The following is a 27,034-nucleotide window of genomic DNA, read 5'->3' on the forward strand; positions in this document are numbered from 1 at the left end:
TTATTAAGGGCAGAGGTCCTAGCACAACATCTGTATTAAGCTTTAAGGAGTAAATCTGAGATTTTCCTGTAGAAAAGGAACCAAGGGAACTGACTTTCCTTAGTGAGATAAAGAGGGACAGAAAGGCCTCAAATAGTCTCCCTGTCTACAGTTGGGCTCAGTCTTGGAAGCAAGTGAGGTGAGATATAGGTCTTTACCCAGTGGCCAGTGTTGCCTCACTTGAAGCAAACTCCAAAAGGTGAGCATTGGTACAGCATCTTATTTGGTGGTATCCTCAAGGCTGCTGCCAGAGGCTGGTATTTATGTCTGCCAATTGAAGCCCCTTTTTCCTTTGGGTCTTTTCCTGTTCTTCCTTTCCATTAAATACCTTAAATGTCCAATCCAACAGATCTCTCTGAGAGTCATGAAGGCCATCATCTAATACTATAAGCTTTTTCTATACTCAGGGACTTATTGGGAGAGGAAAAATAAGAATTGAAGACAGGCATTCACTCTTGATAATTAGGATCAAGATTATTTTTTGTACAGGTCACAAAAGCCTCTGTGATTCAGGAAGGATACTGCAGGATTTTCAGCTGGCCCCAGGGTGACCTCCCTCAGTTTATCAAAATTAATCCCCAGATAGGAGGGCCTTTGGCGGCCTGCCAGGGGGCAAATAAGCATTTTTATCTTGGGCTGCCTGGCCATGCAACTGCTTCTTAGTGTCAGTCTGTAATTACAGGAGAATCCACCCAGGGATGTTCCACAGCTTTCACAGGATACGAAGTTTCTGTTTATTTGCTGTCATCTCCATGGGCTTGGGTGGCTTTCCAGACGCTTTCATTTTCCTTGGAAATGAATGTAGAGGAACAAATAACATTGACGTCAGATCAGTTGAGGCTATAACTTTGCATAGGGCATCTGAATCATTTGTTGAAGCTAGAAGTATATGGATTGAAAGAACTGAGGCACTTTTCTACTTTGAAGAGATCAGGCATCAAATGGGGAATACATATGTGTCGTATGTTATTAAGGTTGGCAACTTTGCTGAGGGTATGAAACCCATCTGTGTGGGAGCAGTGCAAACTGCCAGAGGTGATGAAGAGATGGACCTTGAGGTAGGGTCAAGATAAGGAAATGGAGTGGGCTGGAAGGGCACTAGTAGGCAAAGCTGAGGTGGCCGCAGAGTGTCAGCCAGTGAGTTAGGATGAAGAGGTCCACTGGTAGGGCTGTGTTTTCTAAATCAACGTCAAATGGAGTCAAGAGCTCTGAGTTCTTATCAGTTTGGGAGGTTTGATTTTGCTAGGAGAACCTTGCACATATTGGATGGTACAGGGGGAAGGGAAGGGAATGGAGGACAAAACCAGCTTGAATATAAGAGGGGTTCTCAGAACACTAGCCTATGACTTGGGCAAATATTTCAAGATCACTGAGAATTTGGAAATCAAATGTGAGATTTTTCTGGCCACTGAGACTGATTGTTAAGTTTGTAATTACATGAGATTCTCCTTATTACAAACTGGAGTTTGCCCTTACTCATCCCTGACCCATAGGGCAATTTGGTGAACCAGCCATGAAGTCTCACTGGAGCAAGGTTTTATAGAAAATGGAAGTAATTGAGGGGTGGAGGTCCAGCTTGGCAAGCTTCTAACTGAATGTCTATTGAAAGGCAACAGGTGGGTGCTCTGAAGCAAGACGATATACAAACACAAACAATCTAAAAGTACATCTGAAACAATCAGAATAATCTTAGATTAACTATTGCTAGGCTAGTAACTCTGGTCAAGGATAAGCTATGGGGTCTTTCCTGGTATGTAGATACACCTTCAGTTCTGCTGTAAATAAGGTTCTTAGGCTTTTTTCTTTAAGATAGAGACCGGTCCCAAGATGGAGTAGGTTTGGGCTCTCAAAGCTACTCTGCAGTAAAAAGTAAGGTGGGGGAGGTTTAATGTTGTCTCTAAGTTCAAGGAGGAAAAGAACTGTAAGCAAATGGGAAAGAGAAGTTAAGGAGAAAAGTTTTCAGTGGGAAGAGACCATGGTTAGATTAAAGGAGGAAGGGAGATGCCCTTAAAAGGGTTCCAAAAGAGAATTAGCATAGAAGCAAAGACACAGAGAAGGAAAAGGTTAAGTCCTGTGGGACAGAGTCTCAATCTAAGAGTATCCCTTGTCTCTTGTCAGAGAGATGTTTCGTATCACAATGGAGAGACCCCCCCCCTCATCCATTTCTACATGTTGAGGTGCTTCATAGGGTATAAGGAAGCTCCCTGGAGTACCATTCTGACTTGTTGAAGAGAATTAAGTGAGCAAGAGATGTAAAGAACAGGTTCCAATGAGGAACCAAGACAGGGCAGGCAGCTCCTAGAGGTTATTTAACAGAGTGAGAATAGAGAGGTAATTAGGCAGAACAAGCAGAAGAGAAAAGTGGCTAAAGTGAAGAGATGTAGATTTGGAGTCAAATATGGTGGGTGTCAGACCTTCATAAGCAAATATCTTTTCTGAGGCAAATCATCTGTTCCCAGGATTGAGGAGCATCAAACTAACAGTTTATGTCAGTTTGGAAGGACAGTGTTTTGTATGGGTCCAGTGTCACAGGTTTCAGACTAAATGTAAATAAGGGAGCAGTGAAACCATTTCTTAGAAGGCATTGCTGGAAGTACTTGACCTTTGGGAGCAGATTAACAATCAAAATAGTATTTTTCTCCATAAATAGAGACCCTCTTTGGGAATAGGGAACTGGTGGTAGCTATCAGAAAGTCCCAAACACAGGGAAAGCAAGAGGCTCCCAGGACACAACAGGGATGACATTAGCTGCAATACCCAGCAAAGGGAAGAGAGACCCTATAGAGACCATATCCAGAAGTTAGGCAGGCCCTCGGTTAAGGGATGTGGCCACCCACACGTCTCAAAATTTTAACTCAGAATTGCTCCTGTTTAAAGGAAATACAGAGACAAAGAGTGGAGCACAGATGGAAGGAAAGGCCATCTGGAGACTGCCCCACCTGGTTATCTATTCCATATGCAGCCACCAAAATCAGTCACTATTGCTGATGCCAAAAAGTGCTTGCTGACAGGAGCCAGATATGGATGTTTCCTGAGAGGTTTTGCCACAGCCTTACCAATAAAGACGAAGTTGCTTATAGCCAACCATAGGACTGCACTCAGGGGACTCCAATAGAGAAGAAAGGTGAAGGACTGAAGGAGCTGAAGGGGTTTATAACCCATAGGAAGAACAATAATATCAACTACAGACCCCTTCCCTCCAGAGCTCGCAGGGAGTAAACCACCAAACAGAGAATACACATGGAGGGACCCATGGCTCCAGCTCCATATATATCAGCGGATGGCCTTATCAGCATCAATGGGAGGAGAAGCCCTTGGTCCCGTGAAGCTTGATGCCCCAACATAAAGGAATGCCAGGGCAGTGAGGCAGGAGTGGGTGGTATGCGGGGGAGGACCCTTATAGAAGCAGTGGGAGGAGTGATGGGATATGGGGGTGGCAGAGGGAAAACCCGGAAGAGGAATAACATTTAAAATGCAAATAAATAAAATAACCAACAAAAGAATTTTATAAAAAGATTTTCTTTCCAGGCAAACAAAACTGCCATTAGGAGATTCCTGAGTGATGCTGAATTTGGGTTTCTCTTTTCTCAATAGCAATCCTTCTGTTTGTCTGGTCAGGGTTCTACATGCAACATCATCTGAGGATCTCTCATGTTCATATACTCATTTGTTAAAGAAAGGGGATATCCATGTGGAGACAGGGGGAGGGGAGGAGTTATGGAATGTGCAACAGTGGGAGGGTAGACATGTTGTCGAGGTGGGGAATAAAATATGGGGTGTATAAAAATAATTAATAAAAATCAAAAAAGAGAAAGTACAGCAGTAGATGTTTTCTTTTTGAATTTTGGTTTTTTAAAGCTGAAACAAAATGAAAAATAATGTAGAAGAAAGAAATATTCTCTAATGCTTACATAAATTATTTGTTTTTTCCTGAATTTCAATCCCAAATTTTTAAGTCCCTCCACATTTCTCAGCCTTGACACACTTTCCTTTGATTTCTTCATCAATGTTTTATGATTCATACCAACCTGTTTGAGTCTCAGAGGCAGAACTTGAGGAAGTCTTCGCCTCTGATTTCCATCCTCTTCTACGGGCTTCATTTGCATACATTAAACTGAATGAGGCTTCTTCTATTTCTCCAAGTGAACTTTAACCAAATAACTGGACTGGAATAAGCCTCTTCCTTCTTTTGAACTTCCGCATTTCTGATTCTGCCAGGAAACATCGGGCAGCCTGTTGTGCACTTGACTGTGTTCATTTGAGGACATCAAGCTGTGAGTGAAATTCCCCTCAGGACTCAGTGCTGCTGCTCTCAGTTCAAGCAATACAGCTGGCTCTGAGATTTAATGCAAACCCTTGTTAGTGCAGTGTTAGGGAAATTTAGATTTTTTTTTTCCCTGAGAAATTCTCCATGTACTCTGCCACTAGAATATGTTCCATTCATAAAATAAAAAAATTAAAATTCCATCTACAACATAGATGGTGATTTAAAACCCCAAATAAGTCCAAAACAAGTTCTGTTCTTTGTTCTACAATGAACCTTTCTTTTTTTATTCTGAGTGTTTATATTAAACACACTCTTTGCTATTTCTTCCACAGGAATAGACAAAAAAAGTTATATGAGAGTTTAAAAGCTCACACTTAGAACTTACTTTTTCTATTTTCAAGGGACCTCAAACCATATTGCACTTATTTTTAATTTCAAAGTTTTTTCACAAGAGTAAGAACAAGATAATTTAGAGGGCTAATTCATGCCCAAATGACTCTGGAATTGCACACAAGTCATGAAATAATGAGAAGATCAGAAAATTGTGGAGTGTGTGTGTGTGTGTGTGTGTGTGTGTGATGTCAGAGTGCAAAGAAGAATGATAATGTCAAAACAGATAAGGAGGTAAACCCAAGGCATTTCTTCCTATCCACTGATATCAGTAAGGCAGTGTCATGAAATGAGGTTTTCTGCATTATCAGTCTCCAGCAGCAGTAACTAATGTTAGCAGAACCTGGGATGACTATGCCAGCATGCATTCACAGATAAATATATATGTGTATACACACAATGTACATGCAGATAGATTAGATAGAATGATGGATAGATAGATAGATGGATATATAGATGGATGAATGGATGGATAGATAGATGGATGGATGGATAGATAGATGATAGATAGATAGATGATAGATGATAGATAGATGATAGATAATCCTGACTTCCATGAGACTATATAATTTACAGAATATATACTTATCAAAGATTAAGAGAAGTTAAATGATTTGATGGAGATTCCATGGTTAATATAAAAGAATTAATTCCTTTGTTTGTAGAAGTGATATACAAAAATTAAGGTCATTTTATGAAATTATGACAAAGAAAATGTAATAATAAGACAAATCGACATCAGTGAGATAGCTCACCCTGTCAAGGCACCTGCTCTCAAACCCAACAACCTGAATTGAATCCCTGGTTCACGCTGGAGTAGTTCACCCTTCTACACAGTAGAAAGAAGGACTGACTATGAGTGGTTAAATTATTTGGAATAAAGCCTGGCCTAAAAAATGGTAAAAACAAAAAAATCACTAAGCTTAAACTTTTATTTTACTGTGTGCTTCAAATAGAAAATGAGAAGGAAACATGAACTGCTATAACAAAGAATGAATGAATAATTAGGTTGTGATCAACATACAGAATTCCCTGATATAATGCTAAATTTTTACTCTCCTTAGTAATAGAAAATGAACAATTATACATGAAAATTCATAGTCAGAGAATAAGAGGAAAAAATATAGGTAAAGCAGATATCCAGCAACAGGACTTATGGAGATGGCTAAAATGGTAGGAGCCCCTGCTGTTGTATTCATGGGAATTTGAATTCAAACTTTAGCATTCATATAAAAGGCCCAAGTTTTATCACACAGTGTTCATGGAAACTGTGTGAGGCTTGGAGAAATTATTTTGTTTTCTGAAAAAGTGCCATTGTTTCTAATTAAATCATTCTTGTACAGAAGAGACACAATACTCACCAAACTATGAAGTGTCCATCGCTGTAGAAGATTTTTATCATTAGATGATGGGAAAATCAAACTCCACAAAGATGCCTGCTTTCAAACACAGGCATGCCTTTTTTCTCCTTTAGCATCCTGTAACTGGAAAAGAAGCTTGTTCAGGAGCACATAGGAGAGTGGGGAAAGGTGGGCTACCCAGTCCATTAAAATACAGAATCACATGATATGGCCATATCCAGGGAAAGCTGTTCTTAATCACTGTAGGAGAGCTGTCAGATTTAATGGTAATAAGATTTCAGTCACAGCAGGGGGTGGCAACAAGGCTAATAAATCTAACAGCCCCCAACTGTTCTCTTTTGAAAAACAGGAGGTGTGTGAAAGCCACCTCTCATGCTATCTCCTGTGGATGAAAGAATGACACTTCCAAAGCTTCCCTGGTTATTCCACTTATTGGGGGGGGGGGAGGAGGGATGTAAAATGAAAGGGCACACCATTCATCATGCATGTAAGAAGAGCTATTATCAAACAGTAACAAATATTGCCATGGATGTGTTCCAAGATGGAAAGAATATGAAATAATATATCCAGAGTGCACAGACTATTCTTTAAAAATCTGAAAGTAGAACCAGCATATGACTATAAATCTAAAACTGGGTATATATGCAAAAGAAATGTAAAGTAAATATGTGAACCTGATTTTTATTGTATCATTGTTCACAGTAGCCAAAATACAGAATCAACATATGTGTTAATAGATGTGTGTGTGTGTGTGTGTGTGTGTGTATACCCTGCAATATTAACAGCACAAAATCATGCCTCTATACTTTGTTTTCTATTCATAGAAAACTGGATATATTAGAATTACCATTTAGCTTTTCATTGATGAGAAGTATAACCATTTACATGCTTTATCATTATGTTTTCTTAAAAAAAAAAACTAAACTGTTAAAATACCATTCATGGAATTATTAGGGCCATTTTGACAGTGCATTCATGAAATGTAGAATAGAAAAGAAAATGCTAAATCATCAGTATTGATTGTAACTCTTTATAGATCATTTAACTAAATCTTATTTCTATGTAGTTCATTAATGTTTAATTGAATTTTAAGAATCTAGATAGGACAAAATGGGATTTTAGATACATTCATACATAATAGGAAAGTAAAGTAAAGATTAGTAATAATAGTAAAGATTCATACATAATAGTTCTCTAAGTTTTTTGATGTTGTGTTGTAAATCATACATTAGTTAAGCCAAAATGTTTACAAGACAAAAATTAATGAATATTGATCAATGTTTATGTATAATCTATGTTTCTAAAACAAAAGAAGTGTTTCATGAATTTGCTTGGTTTCCTTGATCAGATATCATACTTATCTCTGTATTGTTCCAATTTTAGTATATGTGCTTCTAAAACAAGGATTATAAACTATTTTTGTATTAATGAAACCACTCTTAAGGCATGGAATAAAAAGGAGATGATCAAACATCCATGGAAAGGCATGTTCTTCTACAATAAATGTAATAATAGAATATTGGATATGAAAATAAGTGAATTCCATTTGATCATTCTTCTTTTTTTTTTTACATTTTTTATTCGATATAATTTTATTTACATTTCAAATGATTTGACTTTTCTAACCCCCCACTCCCCGAAAGTCCCACAAGCCCCCTTCTCTCCCCCTGTCCTCTCACCCACCCCTTCCCACTTCCCCGTTTTGGTTTTGCAGAATACTGTTTCACTGAGTCTTTCCAGAACAGGGAGCCACTCCTCCTTTCTTCTTGTACCTCATTTGATGTGTGGATTATGTTTTGGGTAATCCAGTTTTCTAGGTTAATATCCACTTATTAGTGAGTGCATACCAATATTCACCTTTTGAGTCAGGGTTACCTCACTTAGAATGATATTCTATAGCTCCATCCGTTTGCCTAAGAATTTCATGAATTCATTGTTTCTAATGGCTGAATAGTACTCCATTGTGTACAAATACCACATTTTTTGCTTCGACTCTTCTGTTGAGGGATACCTGGGTTCTTTCCAGCATCTGGCAATTATAAATAGGGCTGCTATGAACATAGTAGAGCATGTATCTTTTTACATGGTGGGGAATCCTCTGGGTATATGCCCAGGAGTGGTATAGCAGGATCTTCTGGAAGTAAGGTGCCCAGTTTTCGGAGGAACCACCAGACTGATTTCCAGAGTGGTTGTACCAATTTGCAATCCACCAGCAGTAGAGGAGAGTTCCTCTTTCTCCACACCCTCTCCAACACATGCTGTCTCCTGAATTTTTAATCTTAGCCATTCTGACTGGTGTAAGGTGAAATCTGAGGGTTGTTTTGATTTGCATTTCCCTAATGACTAATGAAGTTGAGCATTTTTTTAGATTCTTCTCCGCCATCCGAAGTTCTTCAGTTGAGAATTCTTTGTTTAACTCTGTACCCCATTTTTTAATAGGGTTGTTTGGTTTTCTGGAGTCTAATGTCTTGAGTTCTTTATATATATTGGATATTAGCCCTCTATCTGATGTAGGATAGGTGAAGATCTTTTCCCAATTTGTTGGTTGCCGATTTGTCCTCTTGATGGTGTCTTTTGCCATACAGAAACTTTGTAATTTTATGAGGTCCCATTTGTCAATTCTTGATCTTAGAGCATACGCTATTGGTGTTCTGTACAGAAACTTTCTCGCTGTACTGATGTCCTCAAGGGTCTTCCCCAGTTTCTTTTCTATTAGCTTCAGAGTGTCTGGCTTTATGTGGAGGTCCTCGATCCATTTGGATTTGAGCTTAGTACAAGAAGACAAGGATGGATCAATTCGCATTCTTCTGCATGCTGACCTCCAGTTGAACCAGCACCATTTGTTGAAAAGGCTATCCTTTTTCCATTGGATGTTTTCAGGCTCTTTGTCGAGGATCAAGTGGCCATAGGTGTGTGAGTTCATTTCTGGATCTTCAATCCTGTCCCATTGTTCCTCCTGCCTGTCACTGTACCAATACCATGCAGTTTTTAACACTATTGCTCTGTAGTATTGCTTGAGATCAGGGATACTGATTCCCCCAGAATTTCTTTTGTTGCTGAGAATAGTTTTAGCTATCCTGGGTTTTTTGTTGTTCCAGATGAATTTGATAATTGCTCTTTCTAACTCTGTGAAGAATTGAGTTGGGATTTTGATGGGTATTGCATTGATTCTGTATATTGCTTTTGGCAAAATGGCCATTTTAACTATATTGATTCTACTGATCCATGAGCATGGGAGGTTTTCCCATTTGGTGAGGTCTTCTTCCATTTCCTTCTACAGAGTCTTGAAGTTCTTGTCGTACAGATCTTTCACATGTTTGGTAAAAGTCACCCCAAGATACTTTATACTGTTTGTGGCTATTGTGAATGGGGTCATTTCCCTAATTTCTTTCTCAGCCTGCTTAATCTTTGAGTATAGGAAGGCCACTGATTTGCTTGAGTTGATTTTATAACCTGCCACTTTGCTGAAGTTGTTTATCAGCTGTAAGAGTTCTCTAGTGGAGTTTTTTGGGTCACTTAGGTAGACTATCATGTCATCTGCAAATAATGATAGTTTGACTTCTTCCTTTCCAATTTGTATCCTGTTGACCTCCTTACGTTTTCGAATTGCCCGAGCTAGTACCTCAAGGACAATATTGAAAAGATAAGGAGAAAGCGGCCAGCCCTGTCTAGTCCCTGATTTTAGTGGGATTGCTTCAAGTTTCTCTCCATTTAGTTTGATGCTGGCTACCGGTTTGCTGTATATTGCTTTTACTATGTTTAAGTGTGGGACTTGAATTCCTGTTCTTTCCAAGACTTTAAGCATGAAAGGATGCTGAATTTTGTCAAATGCTTTTTCAGCATCCAATGAAATGACCATGTGGTTTTTTTCTCTGAGTTTGTTTATGTAGTGGATTGTATTGATGGATTTCCGTATATTGAACCAACCCTGCATTCCCTGGATAAAGCCTACTTGATCATGGTAGATGATCGTTTTGATGTGTTCTTGGATTCGGTTGGCAAGAATTTTATTGAGTATTTTTACATCGATGGTCATAAGGGGAATTGGTCTGAAGTTCTCTTTCTTTGTTGGATCTTTGTGTGGTTTTGGTATCAGCGTAATTGTGGCTTCGTAGAAGCAATTGGGTAGTGTTCCTTCTGTTTCTATTTTGTGGAATAGTTTGAAGAGTATTGGTGTTAACTCTTCTTTGAAGGTCTGATAGAATTCTGCACTGAAACCATCTGGTCTTGTGCTTTTTTTGGTTGGAAGACTTTCTATGACTCCTTCTATTTCTCTAGGCATTATGGGACTTTTAGATGATCTACTTGGTCCTTATTTAATTTTGGTATTTGGTATCTGTCAAGGAAATTGTCCATTTCCTCCAGATTCTCCAGTTGCGTTGAGTACAGGCTATTGTAGTAGGATCTGATGATTTTTTGGATTTCCTCAGTTTCCATTGTTATATCTCCCTTTTCATTTCTAAGTTTGTTAATTTGGATACTTTCTCTGTGCCCTTTGGTCAGTCTGGCTAAGGGTTTGTCTATCTTGTTGATTTTCACAAAGAACCAGCTCCTGGTTCTGTTGATTCTTTGTATGGTTCTCTTTGTTTCTACTTGATTGATTTCGACCCTGAGTTTGATGATTTCCTGCCTTTTACTCCTCCTGGGTGAAATAGCTTCTTTTTGTTCCAGGGCTTTCAGGTGTGTCATTAAGCTGGTAATGTATGCTCTCTCCATTTTCTTTTTGGAGGCACTCAGGGCTATGAGTTTTCCTCTTAGCACTGCTTTCATTGTGTCCCATAGATTTGGGTATGCTGTGTCTTCATTTTCATTGTGTTCTAAAAAGTCTTTAATTACTTTCTTTATTTCTTCCTTGACCAAGGTATCATTGAGTAGAATATTGTTCAGTTTCCACGTGTGTGTGGGTTTTTGTTGCTATTGAAGACCACTTTTACTCCATAGTGATCTGATAGGAGGCATGGGATTAGTTCGATCTTCTTATATTTGTTGAGGTCTGTCTTGTGACCAATTATATGGTCAATTTTGGAGAAGGTACCATGAGGTGCTGAGAAAAAGGTATATTCTTTTGCTTTAGGATAGAATGTTCTATATATATCTGTTAAATCTAATTGGTCCAAAGCTTCAATTAGTTTCATTGTGTCCCTGTTTAGTTTCTGTATTCCTGATTGGTCCATTGAGGAAAGTGCAGTGTTGAAGTCACCCACAATTATTGTGTTAGTTGCAATGTGTGCTTTGAGCTTTAATAAAGTTTCTTTTACGAAAGAGTGTACCCTTGCATTTGGAGCATAGATGTTCAGAATTGAGAGTTCTTCTTGTTATATTTTTCCTTTGACCAGCAAGAAGTGTCCCTCAGAGTCTCTTTTGATGACTTTGGTTTGAAAGTCAATTTTATCTGATATTAAAATGGCTACTCCAGCTTGTTTCCTGAGACCATTTGCTTGTAAAATTGTCTTCCTGCCTTTTACTCTAAGGTAGTGTTTGTCTTTGACCCTGAGGTGTGTTTCCTGTAAGCAGCAAAATGTAGGGTCCTGTTTACGTATCCAGTCAGTTAGTCTATGTCTTTTTATTGGGGCATTGAGTCCATTGATGTTAAGAGATATTAAGGAATAGTGGTTGTTACTTCCTGTCATTTTTGACGTTATTTTTTAAAGTTGATTGGTTAACTTCTTTTTGGTTTGATGAAAGGTTACTATCTTGCTTTTTCCAGGGTGAAGTTTCCCTCCTTGTATTGGTGTTTTCCTCCTATTATCCTTTGTTGGGCTGGGTTTGTGGATAGATATTGGGTAAACTTGGTTTTGTCATGGAATATCTTAGTTTCTCCATCTACGGTGATTGAGAGTTTTGCTGGATATAGTAGTTTTGGCTGGCATTTGTGTTCTCTTAGAGTCTGCATGAGATCTGCCCAGGATCTTCTAGACTTCATAGTCTCTGGTGAAAAGTCTGCTGTGATTCTGATAGGTCTTCCTTTATATATTACTTGGCCTTTTTCTCTTACTGCCTTTAATATTCTTTCTTTGTTTAGTACATTTGGTGTTTTGATAATTATGTGATGGGAAGTATTTCTGTTCTGGTCCAGTCTGTTTGGAGTTCTGTAGGCTTCTTGTATATTCATGGGCATCTCTCTCTTTAGGTTAGGGAAGTTTTCTTCCATAATTTTATTGAAGATATTTGCTGGCCCTTTAAGTTGTAAATCTTCACTCTCATCTATGCCTATAATCCTTAGGTTTGGTCTTCTCATTGTGTCCTCGATTTCCTGGATATTTTGGGTTAGAAGCTTTTTGCATTTTACATTTTCTTTAACTGTCGAGTCCATGGTTTCTATGGTATCTACAGCATCTTAGATTCTTTCTTCTATCTCTTGTATTCTGTTGTTGATATTTGCATCTATGTCCCCTGATTTTTTCCCAAGGCTTTCTATCTCCCAAGTTGTCTCCCTTTGAGTTTTCTTAGTTGTTTCTACTTCTGATTTTAGATCCTGGATGGTTTTGCTTAGTTCCTTCACTTGCTTGTTTGTGCTTTCCTGTAATTCTTTTAGAGATTTTTGTGTTTCCTCTTTCATGACCTCAGCCTGTTGACCAAAGTTCTCCTGTATTTCTTTAAGTGTTTTTTGCGTTTCCTCATTATTGGCTTTTGTATTCTCCTAGATTTCTTTCAATGATTTTTGTGTTTCCCTGTCAAGGGCTTCTAACTTTTGATCCATTTTCTCCTGACTTTCATTAAGTAGGTCCTTCATGTGTTCCTGTACCAGCATCATGACCAGTGATTTTAAATCCAAATCTTGTTTTACTGGTGTGATGGGGTATCCAGGACATGCTGGTAAAGGAGAATTAGTTTCAGATGTTGCCATATTGCCTTGATTTCTGTTAGTGACATTCCTGCGTTTGCCTTTTACCATCTAGTTCTCACTGGTGTTAGTTGGTCTTGTCAATGCTGGACTCACCAGTGCAAGCTACCCTTTCCCAGGTGGCCTCAGGTACACAGCTTACCTCCTGCACTGCCTGGAGACAGGGTGCTGTTGCCCAGGCTGTTCAGATCCTGAAGCAGGCACCTGAAGGCTCCTGCTGGGTCTGGCTGGATTCACTGGAGCACACCGACTTCTCCCCGCTGGCCGCCCGGAAGCCTCTCTTGCCTCTTGCAGGACCTGGAGATGTGGTGTTGCGGCCCAGGCTGATCTGGATCCGGAAGCGGAGAGGTCTGAGGGCTACTGCCAGAGGCCTCTGAACTCTTGATCATTCTTCTTGCAAAAAGAAGAAATTGTTAAGAATATGTCTGTGGTATAGTATCTGGCTAGTATGTATAGCACTGAAGTATTTATGATAGAGAGGCAAAGGAAGGGAGGAGAATGAGAAGGAAGAAGGAAGGAAAGAATAAAGAATGAGGAAAAGAAAGGAAGAAAATAGAAGGAAAGAAAACCAGAATTGTACAATGTCAATAAAAAACAGATTCAAATATGTAGATATTTGTATGTTTGTGATGAACCCCATCCCATGTACTCAAGGACTGATGTTAGATCTGAACAAAAGTTTCTGAGAAAGCTTTGAAGAGAAATAGGTCAGGTCTGATTTTTTTTGAAGGATGTCACTTGAATAATTGATAGTCTAAGGTAGAATCAAACAAGCAATCCAAAGAAAAGAAGAGTTTTATTCTGCTTACAAAATGAGGAACCAATTATTTTAATGAAAAGGAAGAGTAAGATTTGCTTATTATCCATTTAATGGTATCTGTTAAAATGTCATGATATTTTGTGCTTTTGGAGAATTTGTTTATCATTATTATTGGTAACCTACGGTCTTTTGCTTCTGCATGAATTTTCCCCATTCTAATGATTAGCACTTGGGCTACATTCTGAGTATTGCTTAAGATTCACTTTGGCATTGCCTTACATAAAATCTATTTATCAGTACATAATTGATTCTATGAGTTAATAATAGGAATAGAAAATGAGTAAAGATAAAATTTATCATACAAACTTATTTCATACATATAGTTTGAATAACAACTGAACAAGAAATTATATATCAAAACTTATTTTTAGTGGACTTAAGAATTTAGGTGACATTTAGTTCATCCCACAATATATTATATATCAAGTAAGTATTGAACCATATATACTAAGTATTCAGTTATTAGTTAGAGTCAAGTTATAAACCTGACAGAATCTGGTATCAGATGGAAGATGGGCCTCTAATGATGCATATAGGGAATATTCTTGATTTAATCAATGATACCCGAACAACTCCTCACTCTAGATAACATCATTATATGTCTAAAATCATGGACTGTGTAAATGGAGAAAGGGAATTGGACAGCATTGTGCTTTGAATGAAAATGGCCTCCACAGGCTTCATAGAGGGTGGTGCTATTAGGAGGTTTGGCCTTGTTGGAGGAAGTGTGTCACTGGGGATGGACTTTAAGGTTTCACAAACTTGACCCAGTCCCAGTGTCTCTCTGTCTGCTACTTTCAATCTGTATGTAGAAATCTCAGCTTCTATTCTAGCACCAAATCTGCCTGTGTGAGGCTAGCGCTTCCCACCATAGCTATAATGGACTAAATCTCTAAACTGTAAGCTGGCGCAGTTAAATGTTTTCTATTATTGTTGTTGCTATAGTAATGGTATCTCTCCACAGGAACAGAAACCATCAAGACAAATAGTAACATGCATTTATTCATTGTCCTCAGTTTTAAAGTGTGGATGTGATATGGGGAATTTTAAGCCATTGCTACATTGTTTTCTTTTTAAATCATTATTTTATTGATCAACATTCTAAATGTTGCCCCCCCTAGAGATCTTCATCTCATTCCCCCCCTTCCCTTTGCCTATAAATGGTGTTTCCCACAACAGAATCATGACCCTTTCTTGGGGCATCTAGTCTCTACAAGATTAGTCATATTCTCTCCCACTGAAGCCAGACAAGAAAGTCCTCTCCTACATATGTGCCAGGGATCTAGGATTAGCCCCTGTATACTCTTTGCTTGGTTGCTTAATTTCTCAGAACTCCCAGGAGTCTAAGTTAGTTGACATGTTGGTCTTCTTATGGAGTTGCTAGCCCATTCATCTTATTCAGCCCTTCCCTTAACTCTCCCATAAGGGTCTCCAACCTCAGTCCAATTGTTGGTTATAAGTATCGGCATCTGGAGTAAAGTTTAGTACATGGACATAAGAATGGATCAATTCGCATTCTTCTGCATGCTGACCTCCAATTGAACCAGCACCATTTGTTGAAAAGGCTATCTTTTTTCCCCAGTGGATGTTTTAAGCTCTTTTGTCGAAGATCAAGTGGCCATAGGTGTGTGGATTCATTTCTAGATCTTCAATTCTATTCCATTGGTCTACTTGTCTGTCACTGTGCCAATACCATGCAGTTTTTAACACTATTGCTCTGTAGTACTGCTTGAAGTCAGGTATATTGATTCCCCCAGAAATTCTTTTGTTGTTGAGAATAGTTTTAGCTATCCTAGGTTTTTTGTTATTCCAGATGAATTTGAGAATTGCTTTTTCTAACTCTGTGAAGAACTGAGTTGGGATTTTGATGGGGATTGCATTGAATCTGTAGATTGCTTTTGGCAAGATGGCAATTTTAACTATATTAATCCTGCCAATCCACGAGCATGGCAGGTTATTCCATTTTCTGAGATCTTCTTCGATATCCTTCTTCAGAGACCTGAAGTTCTTGTCGTATAGATCTTTCACTTGTTGGGTTAGAGTCACACCAAGATACTTTAAATCGTTTGTGGCTATTGTGAAGGGTGTCATTTCCCTAACTTCTTTCTCAGCCTGCTTATCCTTTGAGTATAGGAAGGCAACTGATTTGCTCAAGTTGAATTAATAACCTGCCACTTTGCTGAAGTTGTTTATCAGCTGCAGAAGTTCTCTGGTGGAGGTTTTTGGGTCACTTAAATAAACTATCATGTCATCTGCAAATAGTGACAATTTGACTTCTTCCTTTCCAATTTGTATCCCCTTGACCTCCTTATGTTGTCTAATTGCTCTAGATAGAATTTCAAGTACTATATTGAAAAGATATGGAGAGAGAGGACAGCCTTGCCTAGTCCCCGATTTTAGTGGGATTGCTTCAAGTTTCTCTACATTTAGTTTGATGTTGGCTACCGGTTTGCTGTATATTGCTTTAACGATGTTTAGGTATGGGCCTTGAATTCCTGTTCTTTCCAAGACTTTTAGCATGAAAGGATGCTGAATTTTGTCAAATGCTTTTACTGCATCTAATGAGATGATCATATGGTTTTATTCTTTGAGTTTGTTTATGTAGTGGATAGCACTGATGGATTTCCTTATATTGAAACATCCCTGCATCCCTGGGATGAAGCCTACTTGATCATGGTGGATGATCATTTTGATGTGTTCTTGGATTCAGTTGGCAAGAATTTTATTAAGAATTTTTGCATCAATATTGGACCTCCATGTAAAACCAGACACACTGAAACTAATAGAAAAGAAACTGGGGAAGACCCTTGAGGACGTGGGCACAGGGGAAAAGTTCCTGAACAGATCACCAATAGCTTATGCTCTAAGATTAAAAATTGACAAATGGGACCTCATAAAATTACAAAGTTTCTGTAAGGCAAAGGACACTGTTTTTTGCTTTTTGGGTTTTTTTATTTTTTTTTTAAATTTTATTCAACATATTTTTTATTTACATTTCAAATGATTTCCCCTTTTCTGGTCCCCCCCACTCCCAGAAAGTCACATAAGCCCCCTTCCCTCCCTCTGTTCTGCTACCCATCCCTTCCCACTTTCCTGTTCTGGTTTTGTCTTATATTGCTACACTGAGTCTTTCCAGAACCAGGGGCCACTCCTCAGTTCTTCTTGTACCTCATTTGATGTGTGGATTATGTTTTGGGTATTCCAGTTTTCCAGGCTAATATCCACTTATTAGTGAGTGCATACCATGATTGATCTTTTGAGACTGGGTTACCTCACTTAGTATGATGTTCTCCAGCTCCAGGCAAAGGACACTGTTAAAAGGACAAAACGGCAACCATCAATTTGGGAAAGGATATTCACCAACCCTACATCTGATAGAGGTCTAATATCCAATATATACAAAGAACTCAAGAACTTAGACCCCAGGGAACCAAATAACCCTATTAAAAATGTGGTACAGATCTAAACAAAGAATTTTCACCTGAAAATTCGGATGGCCGAGAGGCACCTTAAGAAGTGCTCAACATCATTAGTCATTAGCGAAATGCAAATCAAAACAACCCTGAGATTTTACCTTACACCAGTCAGAATGGCTAAGGTCAAAAACTCAGGAGACAGCAGGTATTGGCCAGGATGTGGAGAAAGAGGAACACTCCTCCACTGTTGGTGGGGCTGTAAGAGGGTACAACCACTTTGGAAATCAGTCGGGCGGTTCCTCAGAAAACTGGACATGACATTTCCGGAGGACCCTGCTATACCTCTCCTGGGCATATATCCAGAGGATTCCCCGGCATGCAATAAAGACACATGCTCTATTATGTTCATAGCAGCCTTATTTACAATAGCCAGAAGCTGGAAAGAACCCAGATGTCCCTGAAAGAAGGAATGGATACAGAAAATGTGGCATATTTACACAATGGAATACTACTCAGCAATTAGAAACAATGAATTCACAAAATTTTTAGGCAAATGGTTTGATCTGGAAAATATCATCCTAAGTGCGGTAACCCAATCACAAAAGAATACACATGGAATGCAATCTCTGATAAGTGGATATTAATTAGCCCTGAAGCCCTGAATACCCAAGGCACAAATCACATAACAAATGACTCCCATGAAGAAGTATGGAGAAGGTCCTGATCCTGGAAAGGATTGATCTAGCATTGGAGGGGAATATAAGGACAGAGAAAAAAGAGGGAGGTGATTGGAGAATGGATGGAGAGAAGAAGGTTTATGGGACATATGGGGAGGGGAGATCCGGGAAAGGGGAAATCATTTGGAAGGTAAACAAAAAATATAGAAAATAAAAATATTAAAAAAAAGAAATACCCAGAAACGAAAAAAAAAAAAAAAGTATCTGCATCTGTCTCAGTCAGCTGCTGATAGAGCCTCTCAGAAGACAGCCATGCTTGGCTCCTATCTGCAAGCACAACATAGCATCAGTAATAGTGTCAGGGTTTTGTGATCACCTGAGATAAATTCCAAGTTGGATCAGTCACTGAATAGCCACTCCTTCCATCTCTGCTCCATTTTACTCGATACACTTCCTTTAGCAATGGTTTTTGGCTTAAAATTTTGAAGGAGGGTTGGTGTCCCCTCCCTTCACTGGTAGCCCTGTTTATCTTTTAGAGGTAGTCTCTTAAGGTTCTATCTCTGCACTGTTTGACTTTTTGGCAAACGTCACTCACATTGAGTCTTGGGAGCTTCTCCCATCTTAGTTCTCTGGAACTTTCTAATTCCTATGTATCTGCCGTCTACCCTTCTACTCTCCCCACCAAAAGGAAAACAATTCTTTCTGTGAAAGTTGTAGTACATTACACAATATACCCTTTTGTTCATAAATCATTACTTGCAAGTGTTCATGGCAATGAGTCATTATTCCGGTTTAAAGCCTCTGGCTTCTGCTACATCCTCAGTACTGGATTCTTACTGTGACCCTTCTCAGATTAATTAATTAATTATGACTATGACATAGTCACAACAGGATTAATTAATTAATTAATCCTGTTGTTACTATGTTATAGCCAAAGACAACAGAATCTTTCCAAAGTCTGTGGTGACAAACCATTTCATCATAATAATCAGATGACAGACAAGATGCTACTGTATTTATATTGTCTCTGCTGATTTTTGGGCTTATATGGGTGTAATTATCTATTGCTGTGCCGGGGTTCTTCAGTTTTGGAATTAGAATGCTTATTCTGTGCATTGTATGTTATGATCATGCAACAGTATGGTTGAATCTTCTCCCTGGAGAAAATTGATTCTCTCCCTGGCAGTATTAATTCATACAAGGGTAGAATCTTATGAAAAATTTCCCATCATATTTGATACATTGAATGGTATCCTCATTTTATAGATGTCTAGCTAATCCCATTGTTGAGATTATATGGGTGTGGGGTTTTTTGTCATGCCTAGAAGAAACTGTCTTGCAGCTGGTATCCTGGTACTATGTCTCTTATAATATTTGTGCCCCATATCCCCTTATATCATCTGAGACTTAGGTGTATGGTAGCATTGTAGATGTACAAATTGGAGTTGTGTTCACCATTGTCATTTCTTCTCTACATTTTGAGCACTTGTGAATAACTATAGACATCTCTATCAACTCAATAAATGAAAATTATTTGATAGCACGTAGATCATATAAGATCTAACATATGAGATCCAATTTAATTTTATTTGATTTTTATTTATTTTTCATTTTTATTGGTTATTTTATGTATCTACATTTAAATGTTTCCTGCTCTCAGTTTCCCCTTCATGAACCCCCAAACCTTCCCTCCTCCACTTGCCTCTATGAGGGTGCTCACCCACCCACCCACCCACCCAATTTTGCCTCATCACCCTAGCATTCTCCTGGTCCTGGAGCTTCCACAGGACCAAGGGACTCTCTTCCCATAGACGCAAGACAAGGTCAATCTTTGCTACATATACAGCTGGATCCATGGGTCCCTTCTGTACTCTAGTTGGTGGTTTGGTCCCTTGGAGATTTGAGGGGTTTGGTTGGTTGATATTGTTGTTCTTCCTAATGGGGTTGCAAACCCCTATAGCTCCTATAGTCCTTGACTTAACTTCTCCATTGGGGTTCCCATGCTTAGCCCGATGTTTGGTTGAATACAACCACTGCTTTATTCTAAAAGAAATAATTAGATACTGTAGTGCACCAAAAACTTTTAAACAGAAAAATGGAAATAGTCTACACCAAGACAAATAATAGGAAGCATCCAGATGAGTGAGAAGAGATGAAAAACACTGCAGTGAGGAAAATTAATAGATGATATTGTATTTTATGTATGTATATACATGTATATAACATTACTTTATTATTATGTAATATATATTGTCCTCTACATAGTAAAGATCTTTATCCTTACTTGTAGTACTTAATGCAATAAATATAAAGTAATAATGTTGAGTGTGTCTCTGTGTATGCAAGTTTGTCTATGCATGAATGCATGTTTACAGAGACACAGATCCACAGGTGAAGCCTAGTGGTTGGTATAGAGGTGCCATGGTAGACAATATCTTTTCTTAGTTTAATTCTTTCTTCACACAAGATAACAAGATAGAGGCATCGATATGAAATAATACAATCTTCTTTATTGTGCAAATATAGGGTTGTTTGGTGCTTTTAAAAATACTTTTGTATACACTACTGTGAATTCAATGTTGGGAAATTATTCCCACAGCACACATGGAGAGGTTAGCAAATAACTCTCAAGAGTAAGTTTTCTCCTGCCTCCATATGGAATCCAGTGATCAAATTTCATGTTTTCATGCTTGTGCAGAAAGCACTTTTACATATTGAGCCATTTCAAGGGCTTTTATGAAGCAGACCAGCATGAAATATCAATGTGCCAAATTCTGCTAATAAATACTGCTAATAAGCTCATTAATTTATTGTCTTATTTTTTATTTATAGAGGTGAATAAAATATTTAATGCAATTCTTTCACTGTATCCCAAGTCTAAAATAAATAATAAGCACAATGAAAATTTGCCATGTCTTAACATTTCTAAATCTTACAAATATTTGTGAACTTAGATTGATGATTGCTAAATCTATCATGAAATGTTTATAAAAAATCTTTGCTCATTTTGATGCTGGTAAAAAAAAAACCTATAGACCTTCATGGAGTTCTTTTAATGGTTACACTAGAATATTCAAGGCAAGTCCAAAAATATGTACTATATGATTTTGGACGGAATTATGACAGAACAATGTTCCAAGATCTTGACAGGATCAAATGATGGGCCAAATTTAACAAGACAGATTTAATCAAAAATAATTATAAGGTTACACAAGGGATAGCTTCTGTCCAAAAATTTAATCGGGCAAAAATGATTAAATAGATGAAAAGCTCTACAGAAAGAAACTATGGTAAGAAAATTATAAATTAGTTTGAGAACTTCAATTAATTTTCACTAACTATTCATTTCAATCTCCTACAGTATACAAAAAACAAATTTCTTAATTTATCAGTTCTTTAGTTAGTAATATTAAATAGCAAGTCAAGTTAATACAAGTATTGGTTTCATATTTGTTGCTTTAATAATGTCAAAAGCAACTAAGGGAAGAAAAGGTTTGTGTGTATTTCAAGTAATGAACCATTACTGAATGGGAAAATGGAAGCATGGGCCTTAAAGCACCACATGTAAAATGCAGAGACAGGATAAATACATGAATTCTCGCTTGTTTGTGCTTATGCTCGACTACCTCTGTGTATTCCTACAATGTTCAAGGCTCACCTCAGAAAATGATGCTGGATACATTTGTGGTGTGTCTTATCACCTCAATTAACAGTCCATATACTCTCCCACAGAAATTACAACAAAGAAATAAGATGCAGTGAGGACAAATAATTCTTCATTATGAATTTCTTCTGAATTGACTCCAAGTTATGACAAACCCAGAGTTAATAGTAATTAACTGTCTCTCTCTTCTTTTTCTTCTCCCTTTCAACCACCCTACAGAAATGGTCTCACATTGTAGTCCAGAATTATCATAGCTTTCTTAGTTTTGTGTCTCTATATCCCTACTGGTAGTATAGCAGGTATATTCACTATTCCCAGCTTTTGATAATCTTTTTAGTTCTGTTATGAAACAATAATATCAAAATCTTGTCCTCATTTTTACAATTTTCCTTTTAAAAAATTGTGTAAGCCAAAGAAAATTAATTTATTCAAATGTGGTAAATTAATAAAATCTATAAGGTTTAAATTTTTCATTATAAAAGGAGCTAAGAAATACTGGAAATTTAAATGTGAAGACAGATGTAGCAATATACTAATAACAAGTAATCTTAAAAGGGACTATTAGCTAAAATTTGCAAGAAATGTATACAATTAGATAATGTTAGGTAAAATTTCCAAGGAACTTATCTTACACAATGAATGAAAAAGTTTTAGATAATGTTTAAAAAGTACCTGCCAGGTGTTGGAGAGGGTGTGGAGAAAGAGGAACACTCCTCCACTGCTGGTGGGGTTGCAAATTGGTACAACCACTCTGGAAATCAGTCTGGCGGTTCCTCCGAAAACTGGGCACCTTACTTCCAGAAGATCCTGCTATACCACTCCTGGGCATATACCCAGAAGACTCCCCACCATGTAATAAGGATACATGTTCTACTATGTTCATAGCAGCCCTATTTGTAATTGCCAGATGCTGGAAAGAACCCAGGTATCCCTCAACAGAAGAGTGGATGCAAAAAATGTGGTATATCTACACAATGGAGTACTATTCAGCCATTAGAAACAATGAATACATGAAATTCTTAGGCAAATGGATGGAGCTAGAGAATATCATACTAAGTGAGGTAACCCAGACTCAAAAGGTGAATCATGGTATGCACTCACTAATAAGTGGATATTAACCTAGAAAACTGGAATACCCAAAACATAATCCACACATCAAATAAGGTACAAGAAGAAAGGAGGAGTGGCCCCTGGTTCTGGAAAGACTCAGTGAAACAGTATTCAGCAAAACCAGAACGGGGAAGTGGGAAGGGGTGGGTGGGAGGACAGGGGAAGAGAAGGGGGCTTGCGGGACTTTCGGGGAGTGGGGGGGCTAGAAAGGGGAAATCATTTGAAATGTAAATAAATTATATCGAATAATAAAAAAAAAACAGAAAAAAAAGTACCTGCCATCATATAATTAACTCTCCAAATAATCAATATTATTTTGTTCATAAGACACAGAATGAATATCATATTTACATTTCTCATCTCGATTTAACCATAGCTAAAGTCTTTGGAAATTTTAATTAATTTGTTCTTATTTTAGAAATTTTTACACTGGGTGGCTGTACAGGTGAAATGAGCTGGCTCAAAAGGCAACACATTTCAAAGTACAGGGAACATTGATCACTTAATGAATTTTACTAAAGATGTGGTTTTGCTAATTTATCATCTTTACAAATGCAGTAGCCCCTTTAGCAAATATGCTCGAGGTACTTCTATGAAGCTGTGGTACTTCGAGGACTTCCTGAATCAGTAATAAATAGTATATCACTCTCCATTCAACCAAAGTCTGTCTCTGGAGTGAATTCCTATAACAATATTCAGGAGTAACTGAGAACAGATGTGCAGAAAACATGAATTAAACCAATAATTTTTTGAATCATAACCACAAAGGCAGTATAATTTGTGTAAAATATTCAATATACTACTCACTAACATAAGATTATTTATTCTTTCTAGTTTCCTAGTTTCAGAATCCCATTATAACACAAAGAACCTCTTCCAAGGTGTAGATTGGCTGAGGCAGGACATTTGACAATTTGCTGCTAGTCTGAGATACACAATGAGAGGCTCTCAAGCATTTATAAGTAGCCTCATGTTTACAGGAGTACAATTTCATTAATAGAAGAATTCCTAAAATGGCATTCATGAGGAAAGGCTACAAATTGATCTTTACTAAAAAAAGTCATACTCTTGAGTCCATGGGTTTTTTTTTAAGCCTAAGTATACTGTCTCTTAGTTTTCTGTTATAGTATTGAAAATAGTAAAAACTTAGACAAATATTAATGCTGGAATGCTAGCTTTAATGATCAAGCATATAAAAGAGTACATTTTCATATATGTGAATATATAATTTATTTAGAAAGATAAGATATTTTGCTATATTTTTATCATTTTCTCATATCCTAATATATTCAATTACTTTTTCATAGGATATGAAATAAACCGTGATCATGACTCTTCTATAAAATTTGTATAATTTCTACAAAATAACTTAAAAATCAAGTAGAAATAGCTAGATTTAATAAGAGTACAGTAAACACTACAGCATTTTATGAACGACATCAATTGTAGAGAATTTTCAACTATAAGAATATAAATTTCTGTACGTAAAAGTTCATGCTTATTAGATATGAATAGTAAACTTATTGTAAATTACTGTTTTATATACAATGAATATATAGAAGCCAAGTAGTTAAATTTAGAAAGAAAATGTTGGACATTGCCCTTGGAAATAATGCAGAGAAAATTTTCTACCATGTCAGTTGAGTAAGATTATGAAAAAAAATGATAGGAATTCAGGAGCCAGCAGGCAGTTCAGAAACAATAGGAAGAAGGCCATGTAGGAGCAGAACTAAAAAAGATAAAAGCTGATTGATCAATGGGGATTCTATACAGTACAGTTTTACAATGGAGAATGAGAGAGAGTGGTCTGGGCCTCATATCAGCAGACACTTGTAGAGTCTTGGCAGAACTCCAAGAGTTATTTGAAATCTGTTTGATATCCAGTGCTATTTGAGCAGCCTCCAGCAGGAAATGGTTTGTGGATCTCTCCAGCAATAAAGAGCTGTTAGAACTGGGGACTGGAATCATAGGAAAGGTTGATTGCATTACAAACTCTTAGAAGGTTTTACTACTACACTATATGTGAAAGATATCAAAGGTCTAAGCCTGAATTTGTCTAGAAAGTTGAAGGGAACGGAAATTGAGATTTAAATGGTCTTATATGATCTCGATGAAATTATTGAGGAAACAAACATAATCATAAAATAAGATGTCATATTTACTAAATGATGAGATATTTGTACAAATTAACAGAATCCTAACAAACAGACCAAATAATATTTGTGGAATATAGAATTCTAGCATGTAAAATTGAAGGTCCTTGGAAGTCTGAATGTCATGTTTTACATTTGTATTCAGAGTATTTCTATAAGCAGTATTTCTTAGTTTGTGTTTTTGAATATAAAAAGAGTCATAGAATAAAATAAGAGAAGTAAGGTCTTCAAATAATATAAACTGTTACAGTAGTACAAAGTTGATGAAATGATTTAGTAATAACTTGATGAGCAAGACAGGGACTAAGAGGAATTTTTAAAGCACTCCTGCAGACCATGCTAACTTAATGAAATGTAATCTTTAAATACAATCCTAGAATGAAGCACTATGGCAAGATGAGTAACTTGTTTTTGTACAGATTCTAGTTTACCCTAGAGTTCACATGAACTAATTAATGTAGGATTTAGTCATATGGCTCTTATGTTTAATTTTAAGATTGATATTTGCTGGAATTTTGTGAAAATTATTCAAACACTCTTTTAAAACTTAATTTTAGAAGCTTAAGAATAAGAAAAATAGATACCTTTGCTTTTCATAAAAGATTTATGGAGCAGTGTTGAGTTGTTCTGGGTCCCTTGACTTTCACTGCCATTTTGTGAATTATAATCCCAAATCATTAAGCTTCTCTACATTTCCCAGTCTTTGACATACTCTTCTTTAATATAGTACTTGTATTTCAAGCTAAATCAGAAAGACAACAACAACAGAGATGAAGTGGATACAAATTGGAAAAGGAGTTGTCAGTGTATTGATATTTGCAGATTGTATGATAGAGTATACAATCTACCCATAACATTCTACCAGAGAACTCTTACAGCTAATAAAAATGTTCAGCAAAATACCTGGATTAAAAATGAACTAAAAAAAAAAATCAGTAGACCTTGATACAGATGAACAATGAACTAAGAAAGAAGTTATGGAGACAATGTGCTTCACGATGGCCATAATAATATATGAAATACCTTGGTGTAACTCTATGCAACAAAGTGAAAGATTCATATGACAAGAAGTTCAACTCTCTGAAGAATGAAATTAAGGAAGATACTATAGGATGAACAGATCTTCCATGCTCATGTTTCAGAGGGACTAACATAGTCAAAATGGCCATCTTACCAAAAGCAATCTACAGATTAGTGCAACCCCCCTGCCAAATTCCAACACAATTCTTTACAGACCTTGAGAAAACAATTTCCAACCTCATATAGAAAAGTCCAAACCCAGTATAGCTAAAACAATCCAGAACAATAAAAGGACTTTCTGAAGGTTGTGCCACCTCTGGTTTCAAGCTGTTCTGCAAATCAATTGTAGTATAAAATGCATACTACTGCTATAGAGACAGACAGGTTGTTCAATGGGAATGAATTGAAGATCCAGAAATATACCCACACACCTACCGATGCTTGATTTTTGATATAGAAGCCAAAATCATAAAATGGAAAAGGAAGAGCCTCTTTAACAAATGGTGCTGCTCTAATTGGATGTCTGCATGTAGGCAAATAGATCCCTGTTTATCACCCTGCACAAAACTCAAGTCCAGGTGGACCAAAAACTTCATTGCTAAAACCAGATACACTAAACTTCATAGAACAAAAAGTGGGGAGTAGCCTTGACCTCATCATTATAGAATGCAACTTCCTGAATAGAATACCAGTGCCTCAGGAACTAAGATCAACAGTTAATAAATGGGACTTCATGATACTGGAAAGATCTGTAAGTCAAAGGACACTGTCAATAAGACAAAATGGCAGCTCAACAATTTGGAAAAGACCTTCAACGTTGCTACATCTGACAGAGGACTAATAACCAAAAATAAAAAAAAAAACAGATCAAGAAGGCAGATACCAACAACTCAAAAATGTAATTCATTAATGGGGTACAGAGCTAAACAGAGTTCTCAGTGGAGGAATCATTAATGTCCAAGAAGGACTTAAAGAAATGTTCAATGTCCTTAGACATAATGGAGGTGGATGAAAGGAGGAAACTAGCTGAGAGAGAAGATATAGAGGGAAGGGGAGAAATAAGCCATGGGGGACAATCTCTAGGAGGTGCCAGAGACATGGGATGGGATGTGGCCCCAGGGTGTCTATAGGTGCAACTCTAGCTGAGACTCCTAGCAGTGGGGGATATCGATCTGTAAGTAGGCTGTAACTAAGCAGGACTCCAAGTGAAGGGATAAGGACAGCAACTCTGCCACAAAACATATGATCAAAAATATTTTCTCACTATAAAATG

General features: G+C 37.3%; 2 pseudogenes; one reads left to right on the forward strand and one right to left on the reverse strand.

The window, feature by feature from the left end:
• Nucleotides 1-791: 791 nt before the first annotated feature.
• LOC127687924 (inorganic pyrophosphatase 2, mitochondrial-like) overlaps nt 792-27,034 on the forward strand; it is a 44,863-nt pseudogene continuing 18,620 nt past the window's right edge.
• Nucleotides 7,361-7,460, reverse strand: LOC127688095 (uncharacterized; annotated as a pseudogene).

This window comes from Apodemus sylvaticus, chromosome 6 (genome assembly GCF_947179515.1).
Source record: "Apodemus sylvaticus chromosome 6, mApoSyl1.1, whole genome shotgun sequence".
Lineage (NCBI taxonomy): Eukaryota > Metazoa > Chordata > Mammalia > Rodentia > Muridae > Apodemus > Apodemus sylvaticus.